Consider the following 17,062-nt stretch of genomic DNA (forward strand, 5'->3'; position numbering starts at 1 on the left):
ATGTAAAATATCTGTCTGTCTATCTCCTCTTCCGTTTCCTTGTTCCCCCCAAAAAATCTCCCCAGATTCAATTTCTCATGGGCCAATGTTTAGTTTGACCCCCTCTTTCTTTTTAAAGTAGCTCTGATTGTCAGTTTTTGCAGTCATTCCTCAGTATATGTGAAGGTTCCATTTCTGAGAATCTCTGCGAATGATGAAATTCACAAACGTGGAACTTGTTTAAAAATAGATTAAAAATTGCATATACCTAAGTTTGCCTGCTGATTGTGAATTTGTTGCTACTTACTTTTTGGCATGGAGAGGCAAATTCATGAGTCCTGATCTCACGAATACAGAGGACTTACTGTACAGTCCTTGCTAGTTTGCTCCCAAAATTTATTTTCTCTCTCCCTTTCTTTTTTTTTTAATTCCTCCTCGCTGGATTCTGAATTTATCCCAGTCTTAGGGCCTATCACTGACTTTGGCCTTCTTATATGCTTTTTCTTTCAACTTATTACTTTCCTTAACTTGCTGGGTTAGCAATGGATGGTTTATCCCCCTCTAAGAATCTTTCCGTTATATTGGGTCCAGGTCCAGGTCCAATTCACTACAGGAGAAGCAATTTTCATGCATTGCAACTTGACAAGAATCGAAGATTTGTTATTTGTTTAAACACAGGAATAACCTCTTCACTGCATAACCTAGACTTTAAAATATCCCGTGGGATATGTAAGAATGAATGCCCTCTGTGTTCAGCACAACAGGAAGGTTGTAACACACCCAGCAATGACATGGTTGAACAGCTGTAGGGGTGAGGTGAAGTGCACTGTCTGGACAACTTATAGTCACAGGGGAGATATGGACTACATCAAGAAATGAATGATGGCACACTGCTGGACATATTGCACATTGCCCACAAACTGTACAACATTTTTCTTCTTACAACAACACATCACAATTATCTGGTGATAATTCCAACTCATTCAACAGAATTGCTCCTTCCCGTCATTTATTTTCAAAAGCATATGCTTCCAGATGAGTGACTTATTAATAGTTAAAATGGAATGTCACATTACAGCTTCCAAATGTGAATCGTATTTTTGACTTTGAAAAATGCAAACCATCTCCTCATTAATAGATATGAAAAGAAAATGCGAATAATAATTCTAGCATTCTCAAGGAGCAGCTATCGTATTACACTTTTTTAAATCTAAGAGTTCATATCATTTCACTGATGGCAATTTACTTATATTTTAACACTGGACATCAAGGACACTGATGCAAACTAATGGGCTGCAGGTTTTCTTCTGCAATTATATTCAATCAATTCTCAATATTAGCTGGAGGGGTCAGGGCAGTACCAGCAGCCAAATCACAAGACCTGGGCATGGAACATCTTTCAATCTATCAGAGTTCTATCAATCAGAAGAAACCTATGGTCCAATAGGCAGAAGGAGGTGTGTCCAGATACAAACAGTGCTTTCAAAGAAGTCTGGATGCAAGTTTGCCAAATCCCAAGCTGCCTGAAAGGGTAGCAGAGACCGGAACATCACAGCATTTAAAACGTACTTAGAACACTTGAAATGCTGGGAGATGAAGTCTCAGAGTTGATAAGTACTTAATAACTAACACAATTATGATGGGCTGATGGGCCTCTCAGTGTGCTGTAAAAATCTAATTCTGTCAGTTAGAGTGCTCATCTTCAAGTTTATTCATGCTTCAAGTTGTAGGTTGTAATGAATATTCAAGTCCAGGCATATCTAAAATGCACTAAGCACAATGGCACAAATGTTACATAAGGTTGCTGGAAGAGTTTCCATCCCATCCACTTTAAAAAGACTTGGTGATAGGTTCAATGACGTTGATTCTGTTCAAATTAACCATTTTTTTATTATTCAGCTGACTAGCTAGTTTTAAGCACACCACACCCTTCATATTAACGCATCTGCAAGGAAGCAACAAATTTGGAAAAGATATTCCCTTCGACAGATATTTGTTAAAAGTCTCGCTATGGTTACATCTTTATTAAAGGGACAGGCTGAAGTGCAATTCATCTTTCTCCCTCGCTTAGGGAGGAAACTAAAAAACATTAAAGAAATCTTAAAAAAGGACAAAACTTTGACTAAAATGAACAATGCTGTTAACCAACTAAAGCTGCCATTTCGTTGGCAGGATCTCAATCCTCAGATCTTTGTGTATTTTCTAATCCAAAAGAACATTCAATGCCACTATACGATAAGTCTGTCTGTAGCTAACACTTCAGACATTTGCTCCCAGGTGAATTTGCTCTTTGAAAGGCCAGCATTGCAATGCACTACCTGACCTCCTTCTCATCATTACTTTACTTTATATGGCTCTTATTGCAAATTCTAACCTAAGGGGAACTATAAAACCAAGTTCGACTCAAGAGATATTAAAGTGGGACATTTGGATTTTAAGTGACTAACTGCAGAGATCCAATAAATCATTGCTCATGTTCACAAAGATCATCACAAGAACAGTAAGAACCCATTAAACATTAATCTTTTCCATCCAATTTGTATAATTTCAGAGGGCAACACTGACAGAGCTGACACACTTACTTTAGGGAACATTGACACTGGAGTCAAAATAACAAACGTTTTGATAAGCAGTGCGAAATGGGCCTGGTTAAACTTGGTATGATTCTTAGTCAAGGCTCTTGATCATACAAAATCAAAGCCTCATGTCAACAGAATAGTGTGTGTGTGTGTGTATATAAATATATATACATATAAAAAACTCGGTCTGTACAGTCACAATTGCTGTTTCCCCTCATTTGATTCCCCGATCTTACCAATGTTCTCAATGAACTCAATAGACGCCAACTCGTCCCTTGTTATGAATTTCCTGAGACAGAGATGGGAATAGAATGGTGGGTAAACTAAATCATTTCTCCATTTTACGCTGCGCATTCCTGATTCTCACAGCAGCTGGGAGCTGTTTGTGGAATCTGTCTCTCCAGTTGTCTGTTCGTGCGATAGTTTTACTCTACCGAGATATACTTTAAGGTAGTCTCCTCACAGAATGGAGGGTACTGATTCTCTCCACATGCATCAAGACCTGCTCCATTTAGACTTTGGCTCACTAAGTGGCAAGTGACATGTATGCCTCACAAGTGCCAGGTAATGACCCTCTCAACGCGAGAGAATCTCACTGTATCCCTATGACATTCAATGACACTACCATCCCACCATCAACATCCTAGGGGTTATTGTTGACCATGTGGTTAATCAATGTGCCAAATGAACTGGGAATCCTGTGGTGAGTAACTCACCTCCTGACCCTCCAAAGCCTGTCCACCATCTGCAACGCACAAGTCGGCGTGTGATGTAATAGGTCCCGTTTGCCTGGATGAGTGGGAACTGAGTGGGTGGGAATGTAGGCTACTTCCCATCCTCAAACTTCCACTTTCACTGTCACAACTCCAAGCCCATTCCCACAGTTCCCACTGCTGCTCTGCAGAGATTAGTTCATTTGTTACAAACTAAGAATGAAGCCGGAATCATCCTTGCCTATCAGACTCTGCCCCAAATCAGACAATACATCTCCCCAGTACCACAGGAGATGTAATTAACATGTATCAATGTTAGAGTTCCCCACCCTGGTAAGCGTGTGTCAGGTTAAATAACAGTTAACAGATGGTGCAATGTCAATGACAGCATTTGACAGCACTGACATTCAGATTTATTTCATTCTCGATGACAGAGATAACAAAACAGTTGGAACAGTCATATATGCAGGTTCCTGAAATGCAGAGTTTGCTTGTCCTTGATTATACAGTTGCAGGACCCATATAGTAGTTCACTGTATTTTCAGAAATAAGAACTCAAAATGTTCACAATTCCTGTGATGCAGATATACTGTTGCACCATGCTAACTACAATCAGGATACATAATGTGAATTGCTCCAGATTGTTTGAAGACACTGATACCATTGAAAAAGCAAGGCAATTGCAGTACATTCCAAGTGTTTATTGCAACATCTGACTAATCCCCAAATAGCAGCAAATTTCCTTTCTCTTTCTAAACTCAAGGGAATAAGTGAATGGGATTGTGCTACAAGTAGCCCAGAATTCACACTTGAAGCAAAAGCCTTGTGTACAAACTACTGAGTTCATCGTTTGGCAAATGTTTATTCCTCCTCCTCAAACTGATTACAAACCAAGTTTTCTTCTCAAAATACATCATTGAAGCAAGTTCAAATCATATTCTGGAATAAAACAAATTCAATGATTTAATTTCTCCAACTGCCCCACGGCCACATCATCAGCTCTATCCTCACTCCCCCATATGTGTACTTATGTACCAGACCCAGACAGACACACACACACACGCCTTAATATGCTCTCCGGCCATAACCAAATGGATTCCGAGACTGTGATTGGCAGCTGTGGCACTGCTGTTGATCGGATTCCTGCCTTGGGTAAAATGGAACCAATCAAGCTCAGATCAGTCTGATTCAGAATGATATTCAATAAAAATGTTTACACCTACAGCTGAAAAATGGAAGCACAAGTGGGAAAATAAGAACAAATGTGCAGGATTAACAGACTGCACCACAGGACACCAGAATGTTATGGAAAACAATCTATGACATTGTCCATAAATTTATCACTACCTGGTGTGACTCACATTACCGACAGCCCACTTCTGCATAATGTTGATTGATTACAAAGACTTTTCACTTACTTAGTATCAAAAGCAAATGAGATCTACAGGCACTTTGCACCACTGAAGAAAAGCAAAATAGAGAGGTACGAACTAATGGAATTTATTGCTCACTACACTACAACCCCATTGACAGCAGTAATCTTCTATTAGTTCAAGCACTCTGAAGGGCTTCTTATGACTAGAGTCATCCTGTTCTGGCACCCAGTATCCACCTTGGACTACACACCTGTAATCAGGAATCACACCATGGTAATCACAAGTGGAGCAATTGCCCCCTGTCTAACCCGGAGAACTGAGGGCAAATCTCTCTATCCCAATTCTGATTGGAATCACAACAGAACACTGACTGAAGAATCCAATGCCAGAAGTCACTGGTCTGTCTGGTTTAACACACATTTTGTCAATGAGCTATTCAGCACCATTTCAAAGGTCAGCATCTCTGGACAGAGAAACGGAATTAATGTTTTGAGTCAGATATGACTGGGAAATGAAACATTAACTCTGCATTTCTGTCCAGAGATGTAGCCAGACCCGCTGAGTTTCTCCAGCACTTTGTTCCTTTCTATTTCCAATTTCCAGCATTTGCTGTATTTTGCTACTATTTCAATTGTCAGTTCCTGGTTCAGGTCAGGAGCTGACTGGAGATGGTCCACTCATAATCCACTGTTGGCAGCATGCTAATTACAAAATGATGACAATGATCTCTACATTATGATAGGGATTCTACTTCAAAAGTCCTTCATGCACTGTAAGGAATTTGACTTGCGGACATGTAGAGTCATTAAGTCAAACAGCACTGAAACAGACCCTTCAGTCCAACCAATCCATGCTGACCATAATCCCAAATTAAAAACTAGTCTCATCTGCCTGCGCTTGGTCCGTATCCCTCCAAACCTTTCTTATTCGTGTACTTATCCAAATATCTTTTAAATGTTGTAACTGGAACCACATCCACCACTTTCTCTGGAACTTCATCCCACACACAAACCACTCTCTGTGGTAAAAATGTTGAGTCTTTATTTCTGGTATTTGTTGTTCCACCTCACAAATATGCGCACACAACAGCTCTTAGCAGGTGGAAAGATGGTGAAAAACTGGGAATGTCTTTCATCGCAGAATATCACCATCATAGAATCCCTACAGTATGGAAACAAGCCCATACTGACCCTCGACAGAGTAACCCACTCAGACCCATTCCCATACACTATATTTTCCCCTGACTAATGGACCTAACCTAACATAGGCACTACGGGCAATTTTGCACCGCCAATTCACCTAACTTGCACACCTTTGGACTGTGGAAGGAAACCAGAGAACCTGGAGGAAACCCACACAGACACGGGGAGAATGTGCAAATTCCACACTGACAGTCCCCTGGAATCGAACCCGGTCCCTGGCACTGTTAGGCAGCAGTGCTAACCACTGAGCCACCGTGCGGCCCCACAGCCACTGTGCCGCTCTACGTCTTTGAACTAGAAATCCTGGGCCTAGGCTGGGGACAGAAGTTCAAGTCACACCACTACAGCTGGTGAAATTTAAATTCAAATATAATATTTAGGCAAGCACAAAACCGCCAATTACAGTAAAAAAAAACTACAAAGCGTCTGTTTCATTCATGTCCTTCAGGGAAGAAGGTCTGCTGTCCTTACCTGGTCTGGCCTACATGCGATTCGCAGCAATATGATTGACATTTAGCTGCTGTCCGGGGCAATTAGAGACAGGCAACAAATGCTGGCCCTGTCATCGATGCTCACATCCCGTGAAATAATCAAGAAAAATAAACTTGGTGTCATTACTCGTTCATGTCAATTTCAGTTTCAAACCCACCTTGGTGTACAAGTCACAAGAATGATCTTACATGTGACTGATAGATATTTCTACACAGCAAAGGCTGCTCCTTAAATGTGGAGAAAGTGAGGTCTGCAGATGCTGGAGATCAGAGCTGAAAATGTGTTGCTGGAACTGCGCAGCAGGTCAGGCAGCATCCAGGGAACAGGAGAATCGACGTTTCCTGAAGAAGGGCTTATGCCCGAAACGTTGATTCTCCTGTTCCCTGGATTCTGCCTGACCTGCTGCGCTGTTCCAGCAACACATTTTCAGCTTCTCCTTAAATGTGTCTGTTAAATGAATGACCAGGTGCAAGCAGGGATTTCTTCTTATCAGATTAAGAGGAAGGTATGGCTCCTTATAGGTGCTGCAATAATGCCAAACTTAATTAGCACCACACAACAGGTCAAAAGTCTTCTATTGGATAAAGAAAACGCCTCATGGATTTTAATGTGTAAAGTGAAATCTGTGCACACATTGCCCAATTAATCATCAAGATTGGCAAACTACATTCAACTTCATTTGATCTCGTCTACTAATACCTCAATCATCTTTCAATATGCAGACATAGCATGCAAATGCGTGTAAAGTAATAATTCTTTGTCGTTAAAGACGGACAACGGCATAGCCTTATGATACTGTGTTCTTCAAGGTAGAGTGAAGATCAATTTGTGTAGAGACCTATCCAAGACTAGAAGTTGAACATTCCAGAGGAATGGAGGGAGTATGGGCTGGTACGGCTGTCCTATGCGTGGATCTTTTATTTGGAGGAAGGACTCCCAAAATGAATCGACCCAATAGCCCATTCTGTGTCAAAGTAGGTGGGCAATCCAGCCTTTGCTGCGATGGTCTTTTGTCTCTGATTCAGAAGGTAATGTGGGAGAGTTTGATACAGACTTCAGCCCATCCATTAAACTCATTTGCAGCACTGAGGGAAAGGGAGGACTTTCAGTCAAGACATCAAGCCACAGCCCCATAAAATGGGAGTACTTCCCAACAAGTTAGGTCTGCAGTTTGACCCAGTGAAAATACATTAGTTGGGCTTTGCACTTTAACACTCGTTGGGATACTGAAGCAATCGTAGCTAGTTTCCCGATAAACCAGCAGCACATAACTGGCACTTAAATTCTATTTTGCTCCAACAACATTTTTTTTCTCCATTTGTTTTTTTGTTTTAATTGATGAATGGAAGTAATAATGTCTCTGCTTGAAGTACACTACAAAATCCTTACTCGAGGAACAATCTTCTTAAAGTGATCCAACTAGCTCACACCAAAACATAACGGTTTAAAAAAAAAACGCCCTGCCACTCCCACATTCCAGTGGGATATCCCTCAAAACAATTACCAAGGGTTTCAAGAGAACAAAGGAGAAAATTAAATACAGTGGTGCATTTTTTTCATGCCAAGACTCGGTAGCATAAGTTTTTTTCCAGCAATTTCGGCCAACATCTGCTGCATTAAACAACAGCGAAACAAAGCTACATTAAAAGCTGCAAAACAATTAACTGCAACTTCCTACTGGGAGCAAAGCTCTTTAAAAAAAATGTACAATAATGCAGAGCGCAGTTACAGATTAAATTTTCAGTTTCCACTTCAATTGTTAATATCTCAATTGCAGTACTTTCAATGGCAATTCACAGAGTTGATTCTTTTAGCTGGAAGACCTATTCATCATGTACCAGTGATGAGGAGGATCATCAGATGAAGCTAATGATCAGATTTGAACACAACAGGATAGTCAAATTTTGAAATCTTTCCACGCCCTCGGCATTTCCACAGTAACCATTTACATTTCCAAATGACTATCCTTCATTTCTTTCCAGGATCCTTCTCGCCACCTTTTGCCTTGCACAGTCATCCCTGTTGTCTTTCATTAGACCCCTAACCTTCAACCTATCAGAGCTGTTCCCCTTTAATCATTCTCTGCTCTACACTCTCACTTAGCAGGTATCCATTGCAAGCATTGATGACAAAATATCATCAACCTCAAATGTTAACTCCATTCCTCGCTCAACAAATATGGTCTAAATTCCTGTCTATATCCTGAGCTATTTTGTTGTTGATTTCAGATTTCCAGCATCTGCAGTACTTTTCTCTTGAGGACATGATTGCCACCAACTCTTACAGTCAAAGTCATCTAATGAGCACGTAGAGCAACAATAATTGCAAAGTGAATTAATGGGCCGATTCTACTGAGAAAATAATGATGTGTGAACAACCGATGCAATGACTGACATGTAAATCAGTGAGCAATTTGTGGAGATGCAGTGACAGTGTACCTCAGCACCAAGTTGCTGGCTAATGAACATCTCTGCACCCTTAGATTTGTGAAAGTAACATTTGTCCTTAACTTCCCTTTCGATTGCATATATGACATGTCTATTTAACGTAGTGTGGAAAGACATGTCTAACAAGTAATAGCCTAAGCATCCTTTTAAGAATGTGATCATTGTGAGTGGCTGTCAATCAACTACTTGCTCAGAAAGTGGAACAATTTTTTCAAAATGTGTAGCTTTGTTCTCAGGTAGTAAATTGTTGCTGGAGATTTCAAAAAATATATTAAATTCAAACATTTAACATTCTTTTTCTCACTTCTATTTTGTGTTATTCAATCTTTCTTTCCCTCCCTCATTGCCTGTTTTGAAATCTAAGTCACCCACCATTTAGAGTCCTAGAGATATACAGCATGGAAACAGACCCTTCAGTCCAACCCATCCATGCCGACCAGATATCCCAACCCAATCTAGTCCCACCTGCCAGCATCTGGCCCACATCCCTCCAAACCCTTCCTATTCATATACCCATCCAAATGCCTTTTAAATGTTGCAATTGTATCAGCCACCACCACTTTCTCTGGCAGTTCATTCCATACACGTATCACCCTCTACTTGAAAACGTTGCCCCTTAGATCCCTTTTATATCTTTCCCCTCTCACCCTAAACCTATGCCCTCTAGTTCTGGACTCCCCGACCCCAGGGAAAAGACTTTGTCTATTTACCCTATCATGCCCCTCATAATTTTGTAAACTTCTATAAGGTCACCCCTCAGCCTCCAATGCTCCAGGGAAAACAGCCCCAGCCTGTTCAACCTCTCCCTATAGCTCAAATCCTCCAACCCTGGCAACATCCTTGTAAATCTTTCCTGAACACTTTCAAGTTTCACAACATCTTTCCGATAGGAAGGAGACCAGAATTGCACGCAATATTCCAAAAGTGGCCTAACCAATGTCCTGTACAGCCGCAATATGACCTCCCAACTCCTGTACTCACTACTCTGACCAATAAAGGAAAGCATACCAAATGCCTTCTTCACTATCCTATCTACATGCGACTCCACTTTCAAGGAGCTATGAATCTGCATTCCAAGGTCTCTTTGCTCAGCAACACTCCCTCGGACCTTACCATTAAGTGTATAAGTCCTGCTAAGATTTGCTTTCCCAAAATGCAGCACCTCCTATTTATCTGAATTAAACTCCATCTGCCACTTCTCAGCCCATTGGCTCATCTGGTCAAGATCCTGTTGTAATCTGAGGTAACCCTCTTCGCTGTCCACTACACCTCCAATTTTGGTGTCATCTGCAAACTTACTAACTGTACCTCTTATGCTCTCATCCAAATCATTTATGTAAATGACAAAAAGTAGAGGACCCAGCACCGATCCTTGTGGCACTCCACTGATCACAGGCCTCCAGTCTGAAAAACAACCCTCCACCACCACCCTCTGTATTCTACCTTTCAACCAGTTCTGTATCCAAATGGCTAGTTTTCCCTGTATTCCGTGAGATCTAACCTTGCTAATCAGTTGCTCATGGGGAACCTTGTCGAACGCCTTACTGAAGTCCAAATAGATCACATCTACTGCTCTGCCCTCATCTATCCTCTTTGTTACTTCTTCAAAAAACTCAATCAAATTTGTAAGACATGATTTCCCACGCACAAAGCCATAATGACTATCCCTAATCAGTCCTTGCCTTTCCAAATACATGTACATCCTGTCCCTCAGGATTCCCTCCAACAACATGCCCACCACTGAGGTCAGGCTCACCAGTCTATAATTCCCTGGCTTGTCCATACCGCCCTTCTTAAACAGTGGCACCACGTTTGCCAACCTCCAGTCTTCCAACACCTCACCTATGACTATCGATGATACAAATATCTCAGCCAGAGGCCCAGCAATTACTTCTCTAGCTTCCCACAGAGTTCAAGGGAACACCTGATCAGGTCCTGGGGATTATCCACCTTTCACCGTTTCAAGACATCCAGCACTTCCTCCTCTGTAATCTGGACATTTTGCAAGATGTCACCATCTATTTCCCTACAGTCTATATCTCCCATATCCTTTTCCACAGTAAATACTGATGCAAAATACTCATTTAGTATCGCCCCCATTTTCTGCAGCTCCACACAAACGCTGTCTTGCTGATCTTTGAGGGGCCCTATTCTCTCCCTAGTTACCCCTTTTGTACTTAATGTATATGCAAAAACTCTTTGGATTCTCTTTAATTCTATTTGCCAAAGCTATCTCATGTCCCCTTTTTGCCCTCCTGATTTCCCTCTTAAGTATACTCCTACTTCCTTTACACTCTTCTAAGGATTCACTTGATCTATCCTATCCATCTCTCACATATGCTTCCTTCTTTTTCTTAGCCAAACCCTCAATTTCTTTAGTCATCCAGCATTCCCTAAACCTACCAGCCTTTCCTTTCACCCTGACAGGAATATACGTTCTCTGGATTCTCATAATCTCATTTCTTGAAACTTGGTTAAGGAGATACCCATTTGGACTCGATGTTCGCCAAGGTGGCAGATGTCCCATTATCAGCTCACATCCCCACCAGCTTTCGGGCAAAGTTCCTTAGACCTGAATGTACACCAGTAAAGTAATGAAACCGAGACAGAAATTCCTGGAGAAATGTAGCAGATCTGGCAGCGGAAAGGGCAGAGTTAATGTTTCAGATCCAGTGACCCCTCTTCTGAACGGTGGATCTAAATCGCTCACGTTGCTTTCTCTTCACAAACGCTGCCAGACCTGCTGAGCTCCTCCAGCAATTTCGGTTTTGGTTTCAGATTTCCAGCACCCACATTTCTTTGTATTATCACAGCACAGTAGGGAAGTCTTTCTATTGACACTGCTCTCACTGTGTCACCTAAGCCAAAATAACGACAGAAAGCAACACAGACTCAAGAGATGAGGGCAAAGGAAAGCAACAGCCCTAAGTCGGCCATGAGGAATAACCTATGTTAGAAAGGGTATAAGGAATACGTTCAAGAAAGAGAGAGCTTTCTTACATTGCATTGCTCTCGGCTTTAGAATAACCCAAAGCACTTTTTGTTGTGTGGATAGTGGTTGCTTTTAGGAAATGCAGCAATTTATTTGCAAGAGTGATGGTTTGGTTAGGAAGGAACTATTGGCAAGCGTACGAGGAGAACACCCCTGTTCTTCTTCAAGAAGTGCTGTGGGATGTTTTACGTCTACATAAGAGGACGGACTGCAGCCACAATTACAAAGTCATCAGCAGGTACGGCTCATCTATGCTGCGCAGTCAAGCTTCAGTAGTGATAGATAAGGGAATAGTCATTGCCAAAAACTTGCAAACAGCCTAATTAGGAAATAAAAAGAATGTGCAATATAGAAAAAGAAACTAAATTCAGCAACATTTAAAATAGTAGCCATAACCACAACTTTTACAGCACTTTGACAAGAACAAAACCTCTCGAAGCATTTCAAGATCGAGGCTAGGGAAACAAAGTACACAGGGATTCAGCGAACTGAGTAAAAAGAATTGTGAAAGGGACAATTTCCAAGGCAGCTTTTGAAGGTAGGGAGATAAAAGGGTTCCAATGAAAGGGGTGGGTGAAGCTATTGAAGAAAGGAGTGACAAATGAAGGTTCAGTGAACGATGGTAAAATGAGAGGGGTGAGTTCCTAATTAGCTTGCAAGGCAAGGTGTTCAATGAGGCCATGGGGTAAGTAATGCACCCTTAAAACTGGTCACAGATTATCCACCAGGAAAATAAATGTATTATTATGCATGAGGGTATGTTTGACATTGAAAACAGACAGGAATTAAAACAACCTTTGTGATGTTTCTCATTTCTCAGGAAAACATTCTAACTGACAAGTACAATAAGCTCTTTGCGCCACAGTCTCTGCATTATTTTTGCAGTCAGAGCCTAACTCATGAACTTGTCGAACCAATCTTCAAATGTATTCCCCAAGCAGGAGAAGCCTTGTCTTCCAAAGGTCTAACCCTCACCCTATCATGTAAATCACTCCTGCTCATTATTAACAAACAAGAAACAGCTTAAACCCTTCAAATACAAACCCTACAAAGAATCCAACTCATCAGCAAAGCCGTGTAAGCAGCCCAGATTTAACCTCTGCTGATGTGTGTGGCCTAGCCATCTGGTCTATGTGGAAATGAGCAATCTGGACTCAAAGAGGAGACAGTCTTTCAGATTCAACAAGGATGCTCAGGGATGAATATAAATGTTCCTGACTCGAGAATAACCAAGCAGATAAATGTTGGTGATTTAACCAGCTTTTTCAGAGATAACATCTTCCATAAGATCAATTCTGTCATTTGAATTCCAACCTGGTAGACAACAGACATAACAAAGACAGCAATATTATGTGGGTGCAAAGTTGGAAAGGGCAGAGCCAACAAGTCCCAGAAAGGCAGCAGACATGAAGTGACAAGAATATGTCCTCGTATCCCAAGGAACATCCGAATTAGAATCTAAGTTTATGGGTGTTATCAAATTACAGCTGCAGTAGGAGTGGCAGTAAATCAATCAATCCGATTGTTCCTGAGTTAAATAAAGCAAACATTTCCAATTCCTAAGTCATTTCCTTCTCCAAGGAGATTAACTTCTTTCGCCTTTCATATCTATTGTTCTGTTTCAATTATTGACCATGATTTCCATACAGGGTGAAGTTTCATTACAATACTGCTTGATGAAATAGCCTCCTGAAACTTTAACTGTAAAGGTGTTGGACAGATTCTACTGGAATGCAAATAGATTATGTACAATGCCATACACTTACTGGGCCCTAACCAGGGGGGGGGGGGGGGAGAAATAAGGGAATACTAACCAACTGTCCTCAATAAGGTTATTTAAGTGAGTGGAGTACATCTAAAGATTAGACTACCCAGGTTTTGAGAATGACTATATCTGGACACCAAGAGGTAGAGGATAATGCACACTTTAGAACTAGCAGTTTGAGAGTTTGAGAAGGGAGAAGTGTGGGTTGGCAGAGTTGTGGATGGAGAGTTCAAGTGAAACTTATAAAAGATAGTACTAACTATATAATCATAAGAGCTGTTTACATAAAAAGGGCAGGCAAGATATTTTATTGGGTAAAGTGGAGGCAAAAGCTAGAATTCTTTACCATTCATATGTGGGATGTGGATGCCACTTACTGAGCCAGCATTTATTACTGGATGCTGAGTTGTCTTCTTGAACTGCAAGTTTCAGGATTTTGAGCCAGTGACAGTGAAGGAACAAAAGTGCCAGACAATGGCAGCCAATATTTCCAAGTCAGGATGGCAACTGGTTTGAAGGTGGACTTGAAGGTGGTTGCACTCCTATGCATCTGGTGCCCATTTTCTTCTAGGGGGTAGAGGTCAAGAGTTTCAAAGGTACTTTTGAAGGAGCCTTCATGAGATGCTGCAGTGCATCTTGTTTATGGTTCAGACAGTTATTGTTGTGCACGGCTGTGAATGAAAAGTACGTTGGACAAGATGCCAATCAAGTGGGCTGCTTTGCTCTGGATGTTGTCATGAGTTCTGTTAGAACTGCACCAATCCACGCAAATGGTGGCTGTGCCATCATGTTCCTGACTTGTGCCTTGCAGATGGCAGACAGGCAATGGGGAATTAGGAAATTATTTAGAACAAAGTTCCCAGCCTCTGATCTGCTCTTGCAGCCACAGTATTTATATGACTAGTACACTTCAGTTTCTGTTCAGGTTCAATGGTAATGCAGAGGATGTTGATAGTGGGGAATTCAGTGATGTCAATGCCACTGAATATCAAGGGGCAATGGTTGGATGCTATCTTGTTGAAAACAATCATTGCGTGGCACTTGTACGGCGCAAATGTTAATTGCCACTTGTTAATTGCCAGGGAGCGGTGAATGGTGTTGGACATTGTGCAATCATTAGCAATAACCCCACTTCTGACCTTCAAATAGAGGGAAGGTCATCAATGAAGCAGTTAAAAATGGTTGGGACTAGGACACTACCCTGAGGAGCTCCTGCAGTATTTTTAAATTCATCACTGGAATATGGATATCGCTAGCTAGGCCAGCACTTATTGCCAATCCCTCAATGTCATTGAGGGGGTATGGTAAGATACTTTTTTGAACTGCAATCCATTAGGCGTAAGAAATGCATGAAGAAGTTCTGGAGAGAGTTCCAACATTTTCATAGAGTGATGTCCTGGAATTGAGATAACCGATCTACAACAGCCACAACCATCTTTCTTTGAGGCAGGTGTGACACCAAGCAGCAGAGAGCTTCCCCTTGATTCCGACTGACTGTAGTTTTGCTGGGGCTCCTTGACGTGACACTCAGTCAAATGTGGCCCTGATGTCAAGGACTGTCACCCTCACCTCACCTCACCTCTGGAATTCAGCTCTTTTGTCCATATTTGAACAAAGGCCATAATTGGCTTAACAGCTGAGTGGCCCTGGCAGAACGCAAACTGGGCATCACTGAGCTGGTTATTGCTGAGCAGGTGCTGCTTGCTACCACTATGGACTGCTTGATGGACACATTCCATCACATTACTTATTGGGTAGTAATTAACTGGGCTGGATTTGCCATGCTTTTTGTGCACAGGACAGTCCTGGGCAATTCCCCAAATCATCAGATAGATGCCTGTATTGTAGCTGTACTGGAACAGCTTGGCGAAGGCTGTGACATATCCTGGAGGACAAGTCTTCAGTATTATTGCCAGAATGTAATCAGGGTCCATTGTCTGCACAGTTTCCAGTGCCTTTGGCTTTTTCTTGATCAGACAGTGAAACGAATCAACCACAGATTGGTTGGTTTCTTTGACACCACAAACCTCCAGAGGAGGCCAACATGAATCATTCGTTGTGAATGCCTCAGCCTTGCCCTTTGTGCTAATATGCTGGGCTCCCCCAACAATGAGGATGGGGGTATTTGTGCAGCCTCCTCCCCCAGCGAGTTGTTTGCTGGTCCACCACCATGCATGACTGGCTGTGGCATCACTCCATTGTTTAGATATTAAGGGTTGGGATTACCTAGCTCTGACTATGACTTGTCACTTGTACCATTTTGCATGGAAGTAGTTCTGTGTCCCGGCTTCACTAGGGTGACACATCATTTCTAGGTATGCCTGGTTCTGCTCCTGGCTCCCCATTCTAAGCTGTGCAACCATGCAGCCACTCTGAGCACATCGACTGGCATGGTGATACCATTCTCAGCATTAACTTCAGTTTGCAGAAGAAAAATAATTAAAGAGAACATAACATCCAAGTCATATTTCCTCCACAGTTTAACCCTCTCAGGGTTGCATTGCTATCTCTACAACAAATGCAAATGTTTGGGGTTTGTGTGGCACGATACTGTTTGAGTTTGGTTCACTATGTTTGCAATACCAAATGATGAATCCAACACAAACCTCTAATATCACTGAGCTTCTACCATCTCATGATATGGAACAAGCATATCCATCAGAACAGTCTAAAACGTATACTTTGCAGCTTGGCTCAGCTGTACCAGGGAAGGCCATTTCAGCAGATTTTATTCTCAATTACACTGCAACAAATATAACATTTTTCAAAGATGATTGCCACAGATGCAAAGAACTAACTTACCTCTGAATTTCTGCCACAAGTTCTTAAAAACAAAATTAGGAGAAGTGAAATCAAGATACATTAGTCTATCTGAACTGTTCCCATTTCTGTGAAAATAAACTTTGAACTGTAGATGCTCACTTAATTTAGGAGACCAAGAATTTATGTTCCCTGCCAAAACTAACAAAAAGTGCAACAAGTTTAGTCACTTCCAAAGGATTCTGACCCTGGAGCTGTTAGTGGCTCACACAGGGCCTGCATTATACTGATCAATTCCGTCTGCACGCCAGAACCGAGAGCAAATTCTTCATTGAATCTGTTTAAAGCTGTCATGTGCAGTTTGGAGGTGGCCCAGTTAAAAATGAAGCACAGAGAAAACAATTTGGTTTTCTCACATAAATCTCAATGCTAAAATAAAAGTCTTGTTGCCCCTGATATTATTTCAGTCACTCCCCCACCCTTCAAATGCACGGGACAGCCACAGGGAACACCCTCCTTCTTGCCAAACCCCTGAGGGAAAAGGGGAGGACGTCCATGTGGGGATGTTCCTGTCAGGAGCCTCCACTCCTTCTGGATGGTAGGATGGAATGTCACAGCGTGTCTGAATGGTTGTGAAAGAGGAGGGCTTACAGTGGGAAACCACAATGAGCAGGGAGGTCACTCATTACCTGTACACTTGAACTTGGAAGCATCAGATTGCTACACAAAACAGCGGTATCACAATTGATCCTTACAC

At 41.7% G+C, this 17,062-nt stretch overlaps 1 protein-coding gene across 1 annotated transcript in view; it reads right to left on the reverse strand.

Annotated features, from left to right (window-relative positions):
• LOC122555783 (heparan-sulfate 6-O-sulfotransferase 1-like) overlaps positions 1-17,062 on the reverse strand; it is a 269,029-nt gene that overhangs the window by 231,238 nt on the left and 20,729 nt on the right. The window lies entirely within an intron of this gene.

The sequence above is a fragment of the Chiloscyllium plagiosum genome, unplaced genomic scaffold, assembly GCF_037043375.1.
Source record: "Chiloscyllium plagiosum isolate Xiang-an unplaced genomic scaffold, Cpla_swu_hap1 HiC_scaffold_13, whole genome shotgun sequence".
Classification (NCBI taxonomy): Eukaryota; Metazoa; Chordata; class Chondrichthyes; order Orectolobiformes; family Hemiscylliidae; genus Chiloscyllium; species Chiloscyllium plagiosum.